The sequence below is a fragment of the Cebidichthys violaceus genome, unplaced genomic scaffold (assembly GCF_023349555.1).
Source record: "Cebidichthys violaceus isolate CVI_PGR_0920_01 unplaced genomic scaffold, fCebVio1.0.p SCAF_6, whole genome shotgun sequence".
Taxonomy (NCBI): Eukaryota; Metazoa; Chordata; class Actinopteri; order Perciformes; family Stichaeidae; genus Cebidichthys; species Cebidichthys violaceus.
Genome location: NW_027176816.1, coordinates 16,109,633 through 16,124,513, shown reverse-complemented (window position 1 = coordinate 16,124,513; position 14,881 = coordinate 16,109,633).

The window sequence follows — 14,881 nt, the reverse complement described above, 5'->3', positions numbered from 1 at the left end:
ATAGGTCCGAGAGGATGGTCAGAGAGAGGAAGAGGCAGAGACTGGCCTGCAGGACTCTCCAACAGATTACTATGCTCGGACGCCTGAGTGTGTAGTTGCGCTGTCTAGCTTCGAGTTGTGAACGCTTCATATTTAACGTGGTGATTTGGTGGACAAATATGATTTTTTTTTATTTTCACTGATTAGCTGCTGTTGCTTTATGTAATTCTTTCCAAAGAGTGTTTATAAGAAGTGGAAGTAGTCTCTGTGACTTCACTCATTGGTTTTTGGACTCCGGTTTTCAAGCCTTGAGTTTGGCATTTTGGCCGTCGCCATCTTGGTTTTTTGCAACCAGAAGTGACAGGAGAGGGTGGAGCTAAATACAACAACTTTTTAAGGCAACCACAATGTTACAATAAACTTGCAAAGTAAAACACACTGTAAAAAGGGTTACATTTGTAAAACGAATACACAGACATCTCCCAGACCGGACAACGCAGTGGTAGAGACCTGTCAATCACAAGGTAGCTCCGCCCTGAAGCATACTCTATTGTCTATTTGACTCTAAATGGACCATAATTTACAAAATGAACATCATGCAGTATTGAAGAAGACTTGAAACTAGAGATTGAGATCATAAACTCATGTTTACAATGTTTACTGAGGGAATAAATCAAGAGAAGTAGAGTAATTTTCTTATTCACCCCCTGATGGCCATTAAAAATAATGCAGGTTTAAGGCACTATCGCATTGGCTGCACTTTTCAGACCCAAATGTTGCCACCTCGATTTTTCACAAAACTAGAACTTTTCATGAGTAGTGGTTATGTTTTATGGCGTTTACTAGATAGCTCAAGGATACAAAAGTGTCAGGAATAATAGGACGCAAGAATGAGAAACTGAGTTATGACGAAGGTTCTGGTTCAAACCCACAATGTCCTGCAACATGATATCTGACACTTTTCCATCAATCAAATATTCTTTAGCTTTGATTAAGTAGGTATGGGACGTATATGTGTGCAGCAACAAATAATCCGGGTGTGGCTTTGGGAGCAGGTACAACAACCGTGTCAGGTTTTTAGTCTATGTATTTTGGCCTACTTTGTATATAAATATTGTATGTGACCCAGTTAGGGTGTACCTGTCCCTGTTAAGGTGTTATTTGGGCCAGTTTCAGTTTATTTGGCCCTGATCAGGTGCACACCCCGAGGGTCGTTGTGCCGGTGTGGTGACCACTGGGTCGACAGAGATCTGCAGTTGGATTACACTTCCTGCCAATCTTATTTGAAAAGAATAAAAAAAAAAAAAAAAATGTTAACAGGGGGATCATAAACGAGGAGAAGCGTCTTGTGCCAAGACGCATTGTTCGACATTACAATGCGATGCAGCCAGAGGGTTTTTCAAAGCTAATTAACCATCAGTGTGAGAGACAGATCTAATCTTAGTCGGCGCGTGAAGAGGCCATTGAGATGAACCAGCTCCAGGAATGCCGACTTCAGAGCGGGGGGGGGGGGGGGGGGGGGGGGGCTCATATTCATAAAGCCGCGCCAAAACACACAAAAATGTGTTTGTGAGTCAAGTGTGTGTGTGTTTATATGTTGAAGGGATTTATCGTGGTGATTTGTAAGAACGGGAGGGAAAGGTCGTCGTACTGTGGGAGAATTCAGAGACGGAAGGGCACGGTGCTGAGGGTGAGAGGGAGTGGGAGGGGGAGGGAGGTGAGTGACAAAAAGGAAAATGGGGGAGGGCGGCGTGGACCGAAGTGGGAATCGGAGCGGAGAGAGTTGTGGCGAGTGAACATGTGAGATGAGGCGAGGCTAGAGAGGCAGAGAGAGAGAGAGAGAGAGAGAGAGAGAGAGAGAGAGAGAGAGAGAGAGAGACTGGATTGATGATGGCGTTCAGGGTTGGTGTGTGTTGAGGGGGGAGGCGGCGGGGGGGCTGGGCGGGTATTGTTCTGTCACTTTGCCTGTGTCAGCAGGTGGAAGCTCTCATCAGGACATTAAATATGCAACAATGCTGACTGCGGCACCGTGCTGAGACAGCCAAAGCCGGCCGACTGGGGGGGGGGGGGGGTCCCGCTAGAAGTAAACCAGCACTAGACATCCATCCATCCATCCATACACACACACACACACACACACACAGAGACCTCCGACGTCTTCTTGGGGCTGCCCCAGCCCTCCCTCCCTGCTCTCCTCTGCTGGCTCGCTGGGTTAGCCGGCTGGTTGACTGGTCGTTGCACCCCCCCCATCAGGGAGTCCACACAAGGGCAAAATGCAAAGCTAGTAATCCACGGGCCCACTGAGGGATTAGCAGCAGTTACATACAGATCAGCCATGCGGAACACTGACGCCCGAAAAAAATCGGAAACGTGGAAATTTAATGCAAAACCTACGAAGCAGCTGAGGGAACGTACGTGTGAATGGATGTTTGATTTACCGCTCTCTGCCAACCGCTGATAAAATCACTGAACCACTTTAGATGCCCCAAACATCAGGGGGTCAGGTGAAAAAAAACTCTTTGTAGGTTCTCCACTTTACATGAACAAATGATTATTCTTTTGTCAGATTCATAAAGCCGTGCGTACGCGTCCTTCTGAGGTAATACAAAAAGAAATCTAAAAACTTTTGCTGCAATGCCGTGTGACGTCATCCGGCAAAGTGCTGCGTTGGCCAAAAAAATACATTCAAGCAAGTGCATGTTCCTGGTAGAAGACTTTGTAACCTTACTACTGTCTCCCGTCCGTGACTATTTCAAATCATAAGCCTTTAAAATGCGTTAAGCGACCTGAACCTCCAGGACCGATCTTCATGGCTGGATGAAGGGCTGAGTGCCACACCACTCATTAGACCTGTCGTTGCATCGACAGTGGCCTAGCAGCTGTCCTTGCGTACAACCAGGCACACAAGTGTTCATAGCACCTGTATCATTTAGTCATCATGTGTACCTTTACCAGGGACATCTCAATCATTGGTAACTTTAATGATAAGTTTCTTTGGCCATATTTGCCACTATTTCCTGCCAGCTTATCTGTCTCATGTACTGCTGTCAGGGTGAAGTGACACTTTGAGCAAATATGAAAAAATAAATGATTGAACGTCAGTCAGATAATTCTTGATTTTGTTCACGGTGCTGATATTGTATCAGACTAATGATACAGGATACAATGGAAAGATCATACCTTAGGGTAGACAAATTAATGATTGCATGTATTTGTGGTGTAATTTTGTCATGGCAAAATAAGAAGCAACGCAGTGTTTATTGCATTTTTATCAGCGGTGAGTCTTTGAGGCTTCAGTGTAGCTGTGTAGTAATGGAGGACAGTGTGGCTGAGGCCTTTAACTTTGTCCTGGTTGTAGGAGTGTGTGTGTGTGTGTGTGTGTGTGTGTGTGTGCACAAAACATAAAATTATAGATTGGTATGTATGTATCCACTGTACACCTGTGCTGTATTTGCATGATAGAGGGCAGAGAGAGGAGGTGTGTGCAGGAAGGAGGGATGAGATTGCAAAGTCAGTTTTATATTAAGTGTCAGAGTTTATTGTCAGGAGTTTTTTTTCTTCTCTCTTTTAATCATGTTTATAGTAAGTGTGCATCAGCAGCATATACACGGAATATAACGGGTAAAGAGTAATGGAAGTTGAAAGAGATGCGGTGGAGTGGTAATGTATGTGTCGTCTCGCCCTGATACAAGGACACAGACACGGCCTATTATATCCCCTCTATGTTTATGTCTCTAAAGTGAATCTCAGGAAGAATGTACATCTGATCTCCCCAAAGTCATTCCTCAAACAATAGTCAGGCACATAAAATACACACACATATACCGCCACGTGTATTGTAGTGCAATGTAATATAAATATATATCTGGCTGTCTATGTTGTGATCAAATCCCCACTCCTCATATTTTGCCACTTGGGCAGTAAATGTGAAAGATTTTGTAACATGTAGTTAACATTTTGAAATGTTGGCGGTTAACATTGTAATAATGTCATAAAACAGTAAAGATTAACGCTGTAACTTGTGGTTATTTAACATTGTGAATCAGTGGAGTTAAAGTTGTAACGTGGATAACGTTATGAAACGGTCAGGCTTAAAGTTTTTGAAACTGTTAAGAGTTAACGCAACACGCGGTGAACAAATGGTAAATGGACTTTACTTGTATAGCACTTTTCTAGCCTTACGACCACTCAAAGCGCATTCATATTTCATCCTCATTCATCCATTCATACACTGATGGCAGAGGACTAACATGCAAGGTGCCACCTGCCCATCAGGACCCTAACTAATCATTCACAGACACAGCTTGCGGGGGCAATTTGGGGTTAAGTGTCTTGCCCAAGGACACATCGACTAGCAGAGGATCAAGCCGCTTATCCTCTAATTGAAGGTGGACCCTGTTCTATACCACTATGTTAAGGTTTGAAACAAAACATCATGGTGTGGCTTACAATAGAAACGTTTGTAATATAACGTGAACTACCGTGACATATTAATGTCAGTAAATATCACTTTTGGTTTCGCACTGGACACGAATGCTGGTCCTGTGTTTGTTTGTCCCATCCACCAGCCCTCCATCCCTTTGCAGACTTTCTTGCTCAAATACTCCATCAGCTGCTCTGCATCTAATACTGACACGGATGGTTTACATTGGCGTTACTTGAGTAATTTGGCGTGTCTTACAGACGCTAAAGGGGGCCTTGGGCCACTGCCTAAGAGTCAGTATTTGTCTATTTTCCAACATGTACACATTATATGGACATAACTTATCCGTACTGAGAGCATTGACTCACTGCAGCAGCTTTTATTTGTAGCATCAGCGATGGGCTAAAGCCAAGGTAAATGTGTAATTTCACAGCTTGCAGTGGCAAAGCGCTCATGTTAAACTGCTATGTTAAAAGGTGCCGGGCTTATTAAAGATGGAACATGTGCTGTACAGCAGACGTGTCACTGAAACCGCGGCAGACAAATTACTCTCACGAGAGAGAAAAAATAAAAAAGATGACAACAGACGGAAGAAAAAAAAAAGATAAGGCCCCGATAATGAACGACTTCAGAAAACCTAATGAATTACTCATAATCACAAGCCTTAAAAGTCAATTAGTTAATTGGCCCGGCGATTTAATGTGAGAACGATGGCGCACCGGTTCAAAAGGAAACTGGGAATCGATTAAGACAACACACAGCATAATGAGAAACCAAATTACGATTTATCATTTAGCGATTAAGTCATACATTTTCTGCGAGTGGGTCGGAGCCGAGGAGCTTCACCCTGCCCCTCGACACACACACACACACACACACACACACACACACACACAAACACACGCGCAGTACACCTCTGAAAAGCCGATCAGTCCTGGGACAGGGATCAATGTTGAGGTAATTTGTTTCGATCAATTAAACAGACATCTGCTTGAATTAGACTCCAATAGACTGCAGAAGGCCCAACCCCTTCCCATCCGCCTGTGTATACATGTGTGTGTGTGTGTGTCCTTTGTGTTGACACAGAAAGTGAGAACACATCAAAAGCCACAACCAAACGGCTAAAAGGTGAGGAATCTAACATTCCAGCAGAGAACAATTGATTATAACCAGTTCATTATTACATCACTTTGCAGTTAATGTTTCCTCTTATCACACATTTTGCTCCTGAAACTTCACATCTGGACCGAGCAATGTCACAGGCAACTTTGCCTCTTGTTTATGGTGCAGGGAGGGGGGGGAGGGGCAGAAAAGAGGTAAAAGACAGTTGTATTAGCCCGAGTCTAATTTAATGTCTCCCGCTGCTGTTCTCTGTACATCGAGTGATGTTGCTGACGCCGGAGTCTGTCCATTACTGTACGATATGAGGCAGGAGAGTCTGCTCCCTTTCAAATGAACACGCCGGATAATTGTTATGCAGTGAAGCTGTGAAGCAGAGGGAAGTAATTAAAGGAACAAGGGCACTGTGGTGGTGGTGATGGCGGTGGGCCCCCTTCCTCTACGTCCACGCCGCAACTGTCCCCCCTCCCCCCCTTCCCCCCTGCTCGCTGGAGATTAGACGCAGTTTCACATGCAGGTTCCCCCGAACGACACCCTCGTAATTACTGCCGGGGTTCACAGTCAATCCTAACATTCTAATTACACTCCGTCTGTGTTCATGAGGTCATAACGCTTTTACAATTTTATGACAGTAATCGTCAGTTGACCAAAAAATGAAAAAGGCATTTCTCCGCTCCGAGCGTTCCCTCCGATGACGACGCGCACTGTGCACTGCAGAATAAACACACTTTGTTTAATTAGTTCGACATATATTTGTGTTGCAGAATGTACGGTATCTGTCCCCCCCCCCTACCTCGCAGAACACGCATCCATCTCCTGCGCTGTGTCTGAAATGTATTGCCCGAGGAGGTATCGCAGGGAAAACATAAAGTGGAGTTTCAGTGATATGCATCTCACAACTCAGAAAATATAAACCATTCCTGGTTGTTATTTCCATGATGAGAATAGTGAACGTCTGAGAGACTGGTTTCATGTGACGCACGTACATTTTTGGAACAATGTCTCATGAAGCAGAGCAGGAGGAACGGTTACTGGAAACCGTATTAAATCAAATGTTCATGACTAAATAACCAACAATTAAAATTGCTGATGAAATTGGTGCTGGTATTTATCCAACATCACACCACATCATTTGTATGCCTCGTCTCAAGGTCCGATTCACAAAGGATATTGCGCTAATGATGTTACAACCCGACCGTAAACTTTTGCAGCTGAGTGCGATTTGCCCCTTTTTGATCAAATTAACTGTTTCACCACGTTAAACGCGCTACAGCAGTAATCTCGACTGTTTCACCACGTTAAACACGCGCTACAGCAGTAATCTCGACTGTTTCACCACGTTAAACGCGCTACAGCAGTAATCTCGACTGTTTCACCACGTTAAACGCGCTACAGCAGTAATCTCGACTGTTTCACCACGTTCACATGTGTTACAGCAGTAATCTCGACTGTTTCACCACGTTCACATGTGTTACAGCAGTAGTCTCGACTGTTTCACCACGTTCACATGTGTTACAGCAGTAATCTCGACTGTTTCACCACGTTCACATGTGTTACAGCAGTAGTCTCGACTGTTTCACCACGTTCACATGTGTTACAGCAGTAATCTCGACTGTTTCACCACGTTAAACACGCGCTACAGCAGTAATCTCGACTTTTTCACCACATTAAACACGCGCTACAGCAGTAATCTCGACTGTTTCACCACGTTCACATGTGTTACAGCAGTAGTCTCGACTGTTTCGTAATGTTTAACCGTTACAATATGTTACAGCAATGTTACAACATTTACTGCCACCAATTTTGCACCAAATTCCTGCACGTTACCGTATGTAAATAGGTGCAAATAGCGCAGGAGCACCAGCATGATATTTGCCTGGGAGCACAGTTATGGATGCATTTCACCCTTTGAGGGTGCTCTGAGAATTACATGTTTTTTTTAACTCTTTCTGAAGCATACGAGCAGGAATTGGTACAAAGTTATAATCTCAAGAATGCAAACATAATTTTAGGGCACATTTCTCATTTGCTAGATGTTTTTGGAGTGTAAAGTCAGCCTAAATAAAATGATTCCTACAGCAGGTGTGTGTGACTCCACGACCCGCTCTTTCTAACATGTTTCCCATCTGCGCGGGGGCCTCGTGCGTCCGTCTCCCTTTGGCGTATAACCCGAGAAAGAGTCTAATTTGGAGCAGCATGCAGGAGCGCAGAGTTGTCAGCTGTAGCCACTGATACACAGGACGATAGAGGAGGAAGATGAGTGAGAGCAGCCGGCAAAGGCGGGGGAAAAAAGCAGTGAGTCGGTCGTGGCCTTTCGGCTGGGTGAAACGAGCCAGTCAGCCGGGGGAGTCTGTCGGTCAAATGGCAGGGCAACGAGTCCCTCCCTCCCGTGAGCACACATGTACTTCTAAGAGGAGGAGAGTGCAGCGTCAGGACAAGGCTAGTTAGCATTCCTCTGTCATCACCACCCTCCTGCTCAGAAGAGGGGAAAAAAGAGGAAGTAGAGGTTGGAGTTAGAAGAGGTAAAGGACAGAAGAGTGGAAGTAAGAAGGGAACTGTGGTGGCACATTAGAACTCGTCATTAGTTCTCCAAAATGTTTTTATTTTGTTGTTGTTGTTTTTTTGTTGGGGGGGGGGGGGGGCACGGCTTACAAGAAAAGCAAAGGAAGAATGATCAATAGACAAAAGAAAAGGAGAGCCTAAATAGAGTGGCATCATAAAGAGCATGAGAGAGAGAGCGAAAGTAAATCTCCCCAAACCCATAAAGAGTTATGCGTAGTGATCTGTTCCACCGATCGTTGTGTGCTTTGAGATAATTGCTTCCATTTTGTTGCTCCGAGACTATTACAGTGCATGATAGCCGGATTACCATCTGTAACAGTTGGCTTTACACAGCAGCAGTAGTGCCGTGTCAGCAGGGAGGGCAACTGTAGGAACTATAGGTTTAGAGAGCAGTGAGTGGGCTGCGTATGGCCCTCGGGCTTTTGTCGTAGTGATGGTCTCCTTTCGGAGGGATTCCATCCGCCGGGGTGGACACGTTTTTTTTCTCCACCAGTCGGATTCCAGCAACAATAGCACTTTACCGTGATAGGATCACATTCTCACCTGAGAAGTATTCGTCAGTGTCAGAATCAGACTGGTCGTTGTTATTTTGGCTTTAATGATCATTTTGTGATAAGTTATTCCAGGAAATCACTGGATATAAATATCCTTAGTCAGCGAGGTCATACATGTCATTTCAGAAGGATGGTGATATTCTAAATCATAACCAACCGTCCGGAACTTTTTGCTGTTTGGTGCTTCTTTTTTTTGTTTTAATTCTTGCAGGCAATGAAATATATGACTGCAAACGTTAGCTACACAAACCATGAATGATGCCATCTAATAGTTAATAGTACATTTAAAAAATATGTAAACTGCTTACCCAAAATCTTGAGTTTTTTACTATTGGCCACGAGCTGTTTTCTGTTCAGATCATGGTTACTACGGATGGTAAAGTCTTCAAGCTATCCAGTAAAAGTCACCACAATGCTAAAAAAAAAAGAATTGTTGTTTTTTTTTTTGTTTTTTTCCAACGCAAGGCACTAAAGCGGTATGCAAAACGCTTCACTCTCATTGAAAACAATCACACAAACACTGTTTAAATACAATGTAGGACCAGAGGCCTGAGTCTGTGTGTACATTTTTCTACCATAGTCTGTATCACTCGCGCCAAGCCCATTGATTTCTCCTGAAGATGTATATCTTTAAAAATGGCTGTCTCAAATATGAACATAAGCAGACTTATTTGCAGTATAAAAAATAACCCCTATTGCTTGCTTGAACCAGGACGTTGTGTGACATGTAACATAATATATTTCCATGTTGTATTATGGTCGGATCTGAGTTCCTTTCATGTGTCTCCACTCGTTGGTTTGTGGCCGGACACTCGGCTAAGAGGGCTACACTAAGCTTCAAGAAGCAGAGTCAGAGCGGTGGGAGGGAGGGACTCCTGGACTCTTGTGGTTTGTTATGGGAACAATAAAGCTACGAGGCAGCAGGGCGTTCTGGCCCCGGCCACAAGGTCCCCTAAAGGAGGAGGAGGAGAGGAGGAAGTGGAAAGAACGAGGGGGGAGAGGTGGAAAGAAAAGGAGAACGAATTTTAATAACATATGCACTTCAAAAAGCACAGTAGGGAAAGAGTACTCTGATCTTCTACTGCAGGTTAAGTATAAGTATACCAAAGTTTTCCCGTTACAAGTGAACTTTAGCCACTGTCGTTATACTGTTGGGGCCTGTGGTGCTAATTTGAACTGCTTTATATTACGTTGGTTAGTTGTATCCGTGACAATGCATCATATATTTTTAAGTCTTAATTTGCAAGGTAGTAACAGGCGTATAAGCCTGGGGAGGATCATGTGTCCGGTTGTGTGTGTGGGTGCGTACGTCTGTCCGTAGAAAATCTTCCATACTGCTGGACCCATCAGCCAAATATATTTTGTGCTCATTTAGGACTGTATGCTTAAGTACTTACTGTGTTTTTGGTGATAAGCAATTTTTTTACGCATATTCTATTGATTGTTTTACGACGTCACTGACGGTTGACTGCTAACTCCTTTTAACGGGCTTGTAGGATCAACTGCTTAGGCAGCAAAAGGCATTTCTGGCAATCGGTTAGGCTAAAAACAAACCTTACCTGGTCTGATGCAGGCCACAGTTTGGCCTTTTATGCCAATTAACAACTGACATCCAAAGAAAGGTTCGGTCTTATTATAAGCGGAGCATCTGCGAGTTAATTCCATAAACAACACACAACTTTGAAATATGACAGTTTAAAAATCAATATGGCAAACAGTTGCTAATTTCACGTCTAGCAGATACGGAGCAACATTAGTATTCACAGTTGTGTTTGTATCCACCTGAAGAATGTGAACCCAACATTCATTCTTCCTCTAGCTCCGTTTTGGTCTCCACCAACTCCAGAGAAAGAAATATCTGTCTGTTTGACTGCCGATGCTCAGTAGCTACAATCAATAACTCAGTCTGCTATTTGGTGCCGGGCATTTAATGTACAGCAGGATTTTTTAGAGCTTCTTCTTAAAAAAACGTCTGTCTGCTAAGAGCAGTAAGGATAAAACAGTAAAGCTGCAAAGCCGTGAAACCAAAACAATGCGCTAAATAGAGGATGCTTGAAAGCTGCAGAGTAGAGTGTAGATCCCTGCCAGGTGTATCTGCAACGGCTAATGATTGATTGAATGACATTGTGTGAACCGTGATTACCCCCCGCCCCCTCCCTGTCTACACCGCAAGTGTATCACGTGTTTTTCAGTCATAAATGAGCACAACAAATATTAGTCCTGATTATTTGTGGACAGACACAGAGATGCACGCATGAATGCCCAAAAACAATCATAATCTCCCGGTGTGGATAATAAAAACTTGTCATTATGAATGACTCGTTTTGCATTACACCCTTCGTTATTTAGCCCTGTTTTGTCTAAATGTTTAACTTTACAGCGATATTCATCTTTAATCAATGAAAAAGTCCACTCTGCACTTTAGGCTCCGCCTGACTCCCTTTTCTCAATCCACACTGAAGCGCATTTTGCCTTCAAGCGTACCGCTTTGTTGACTCACTTTAATCACACTCCCCCGTCCCCGACACATCTCGTCTTTACACAAGTGACCGAGACGCTGATCTGCCACAGATTCTAATCTGGCCGGCTCTAACTAGCCCGAGCCTCTTTTCGATCCCCATTGTCCCAAGTTAGAACAGAGCACAGTCGTAATGCAGCCTTTCACTCTCTGTGCACTCTCTGAGTGGGGTGTCCCACTCCCCTCACAATCGAAACATCGTGTCAGCCGTGGCTATCTTTTACACCCCTGACATAAACTGCATTGGATTTTTTTTGTTTCGCGACAGAGCGTATATCACACCCCCTTTGTGGCCCCTGCCGCGGCCTGTAAATGAATGTATGGCTAAAATACCTAAGTGGTGGCGGTGGTTCGTTAAGGGAGGGGGGGGGGGGGGGGGGTATGGAGCGTGCTCAGAGTGAGAATCAGCCTGTGTAGCAAGAGAGAGAGAGAGAGAGAGAGAGAAGGGGGGGAGAAAGAAAGAAAGGTAAAGACAGGAGGCAGGTCTGCTGCGGTTTGGCAGCCACATGGATATGACATCATTCCCCAAAAAGACGAGATGACGTCTTTAATAATGTCGCTCAGTCTGAGAACAAAAAAAAAGTTCTCTGGAAAAATTGAATTGTTTCATTTAACTTCCGCCGTGCCCTTCATTCTCTTAATCTCCTTCCACTTGAGAAACTGAAGCTTTCTCCCATCATTTCTTTCTACCCGAGTCGTCTTCCCCGTTTATCTCCCTTTGTTCTGCTTTGACAAGAAGTTCAGCGACAGTGCATGGAGTTAGCGGCTTGCATATATTTTTTTTACATCCTTATGTTAGTTTACGAGCACATAATTACGGCTGTCGGCCGTACCGGGCATCTTTAGACACCTCTTCCGTTCCAAGTTTGGAAGCCACACCTCAGCGTTTTCCAATACATAAAAATCACATACTGCACAGCGACGTTTGGGCTTTTTAATCTCATTACAGTTATTGATGGTGTGCTGCTGTGGTGGAGACAGGTCCCAGCTGGTTAGCATACACGTGTTTGCTGAACAGTGTTCTGGTTTGAAGACTCTCTGGATATATATTTGGTGAAATTACAGAGGAAAGTGGTTCATTAAGGACACTTGCAGTGCCATCTTTCTTACATTAATGTGAGGAATTTCACCTCTGCAGAGTCTTAAGAAGAGACAAAGTCCCCAAGAGTCCAACGAGGTTCTATTAACGGACAATCCAGACGCTGGTTCTCTCTTTAAAAAGGCTAAATGACAGTCAGTCAAACCCTGTTTGTGTGTTGTAGTGGTCTACAGAGAAAGGAGGGGAGGGAGCGCGAGGGAGGAGGAGAGGATATAATTAAATATATCATCTAAATAGGTATTGATCGTCTTAAGGGTGTTGCCGTTAGATTAAAAGGTTAAGGAATAAAACCGCTTTGGGGATTAAATCATTGTGAGGTAAAATCAAGAGCGGCGGAAGATAAACACCGCAATAATCGCAAAGTATGAGCGCTGCCGACGCGCTTAACAACGTCCTACAGAGGCATTAAAGATCCCGACGAGATGCGTTTAAGGACCATGAGCAGAACTGCACGCTGGAGAGAGCGAGAGTTTGGAAGTATGAACACAAGGTCAAGCAGGCTGTTTGTGTCTGTGGAGATAATGTCAAAAGTTGCTACACAATATGAACCACATTGTGGCCGTAGCTAACGTCGAGGAGATGCTTATCGTCGCAGGACTGCGGTGACCCTGAGAGGGCCGAGGCGACTGATAAAGAAAAGAGAAAACGGTTCAGCGCCGCGCAGCGTCGGCAGCCATGGCGCTGACACCTGAGCCGAGCAGCCGCACAAGGTCAGGAAGCGCTTTTTAACCGACGGACGTGTATTTATCTTTGGGGGGGGAGGAGAAAAGTGGAGTGAGGAAGCGGCTGAGCGAAGGATAAAGGGTCCCGTTACGCGCCTGTCTCCTTCCCTGATCAACCCAATCAGGCGGGGGGGGGGGATAGTGCTGAGTCAGCCACTGGGTGCTGCTCACGTCCGAATGCAGGGGGAGGACGGGGAGGGGGGGGGGGGAGGATCCCAGCCAGCCAGCCAGCCGGTGTCTGCAGTGGACTGCGGCAGCGTTGGTGCCGCTAACCTGCACGACGAGGGGGCCTCGCTGGGGAGAGGGGCCTCACAGCCTTGTCTCTCCTGATGGACTTTTTTATTTTTCACGCCGCTCTCTGCAATGCTCATCACAATTCCGAGAGATCCTGGCAACACCCTGAACATCTCGTGGGCGCAGGTTTGATATGCACGTCCCACTGTCCCCCCCCTCTGCCTCCAGTCAGCGGGTAATTAGCAGGAGAATAAATACGGCCAGCCACAGGAGATAAAGTTTACAGCCTGACCACGGGTCAACTTGTTTCATTACTATACTGTGCTTTGCATTAAGCTAATTACCAACCGGCAAACATCTCCATCAGACGCGCACAGCGGGGGCCTCCATTACGGTGGTTTAGTCTGAGTCCGCTTCATTTGAAGGCTGCATTACGGGAGATTATTGCGGTTTTAAGTGGATTTTAAATGGCTTTTTTTGCAACATACCGTCGAGGGTTTCTGTCGTCGGGAGTCGGTCTCGGTGGTGTTGACGTGACAGGAAGTGATGCCGTCAGGGGAGGGGCGAGGGGAATGTAGAGCTGAGGCCCTGACAGCCAAGTAAGCCGTTGAGTGAGAGTCACTTGTCCTGATAAGGACAGAGAGAGAGAGAGAGAGAGAGAGAACCCCCCCCCCCTCCCATGTCGGGCTATACATCTGAAATGAAAATATCACGTTGAGCGAGACAGACGGGGGCCCGCTGCGGGACCGGTTTTTAAAGTGTCACTCATCCTGCGGAGCGTTTTGGGCTGGCAGCTGCTCTGTAACGCCACCTGTGCCGTGTGAGTCCCCCCCCTCGCACCCCTGCTGACCTTCCCACTATGACTCCCTGACTGTCTCTACAACTACGTCTATGACTCCAGCTGTCCCCCCCCCCCCCCCCGGCTGTCTCCAATATAAGGGCAGGAATGCAGCGGACAGCACGGTCCCAGAATAGACAAAGTAGCCAGCCCTATCTCCAACCACGCAGGATAGAGGGCACCTACAGTAGCAGCCTCACTCAAGCAGGCGGCCCTGACCCACATACAGGCCCACTTCCCCCGAGCTTCCGGCGCCGCTCGACTCACGGACGCACGCCGCCTTTACTTCATCTGATCTTGACGGAGCTGCCTCACAGTGTCAAGTTGAAAGAGCACTCGCTGAAGGCGAGGTTAACGATAAAAAAACCGCTACGGGTGTAATGGTTCTGTTTGATGTCGGATCTGAGCCGAGGTGCGCCGAGGTTGAAGGAGGGTGTCGTCCCGTTTGATGAGTGTGTGTGGGCCACGGATTGCCGGAGTGAAGCGCATGGACTCCCTTCCTAATCTGCTGAAAATCCTGCTATGAAAAGGATTTCGCATGTAGCGCTCTCTCCTCTCTGAAGTTGATATTCGCGCTTGAACACACACACACACACACACACACACACACACACACACACACACACACACACACACACATGGAGGAAGGGAGCCGTCCATCTTTATGTGGACATTCATAGATCATTGTCCGCGAAAGTGGCACATTCACATTCACACACTTGAGCATCCGTACAGTTTATGCTTGGTAGCACACACACACACACACACACACACACACACACACACACACTGCAGTGCTGCATGTTGCAGAGGTAGAACAACAGCAGCTCTGG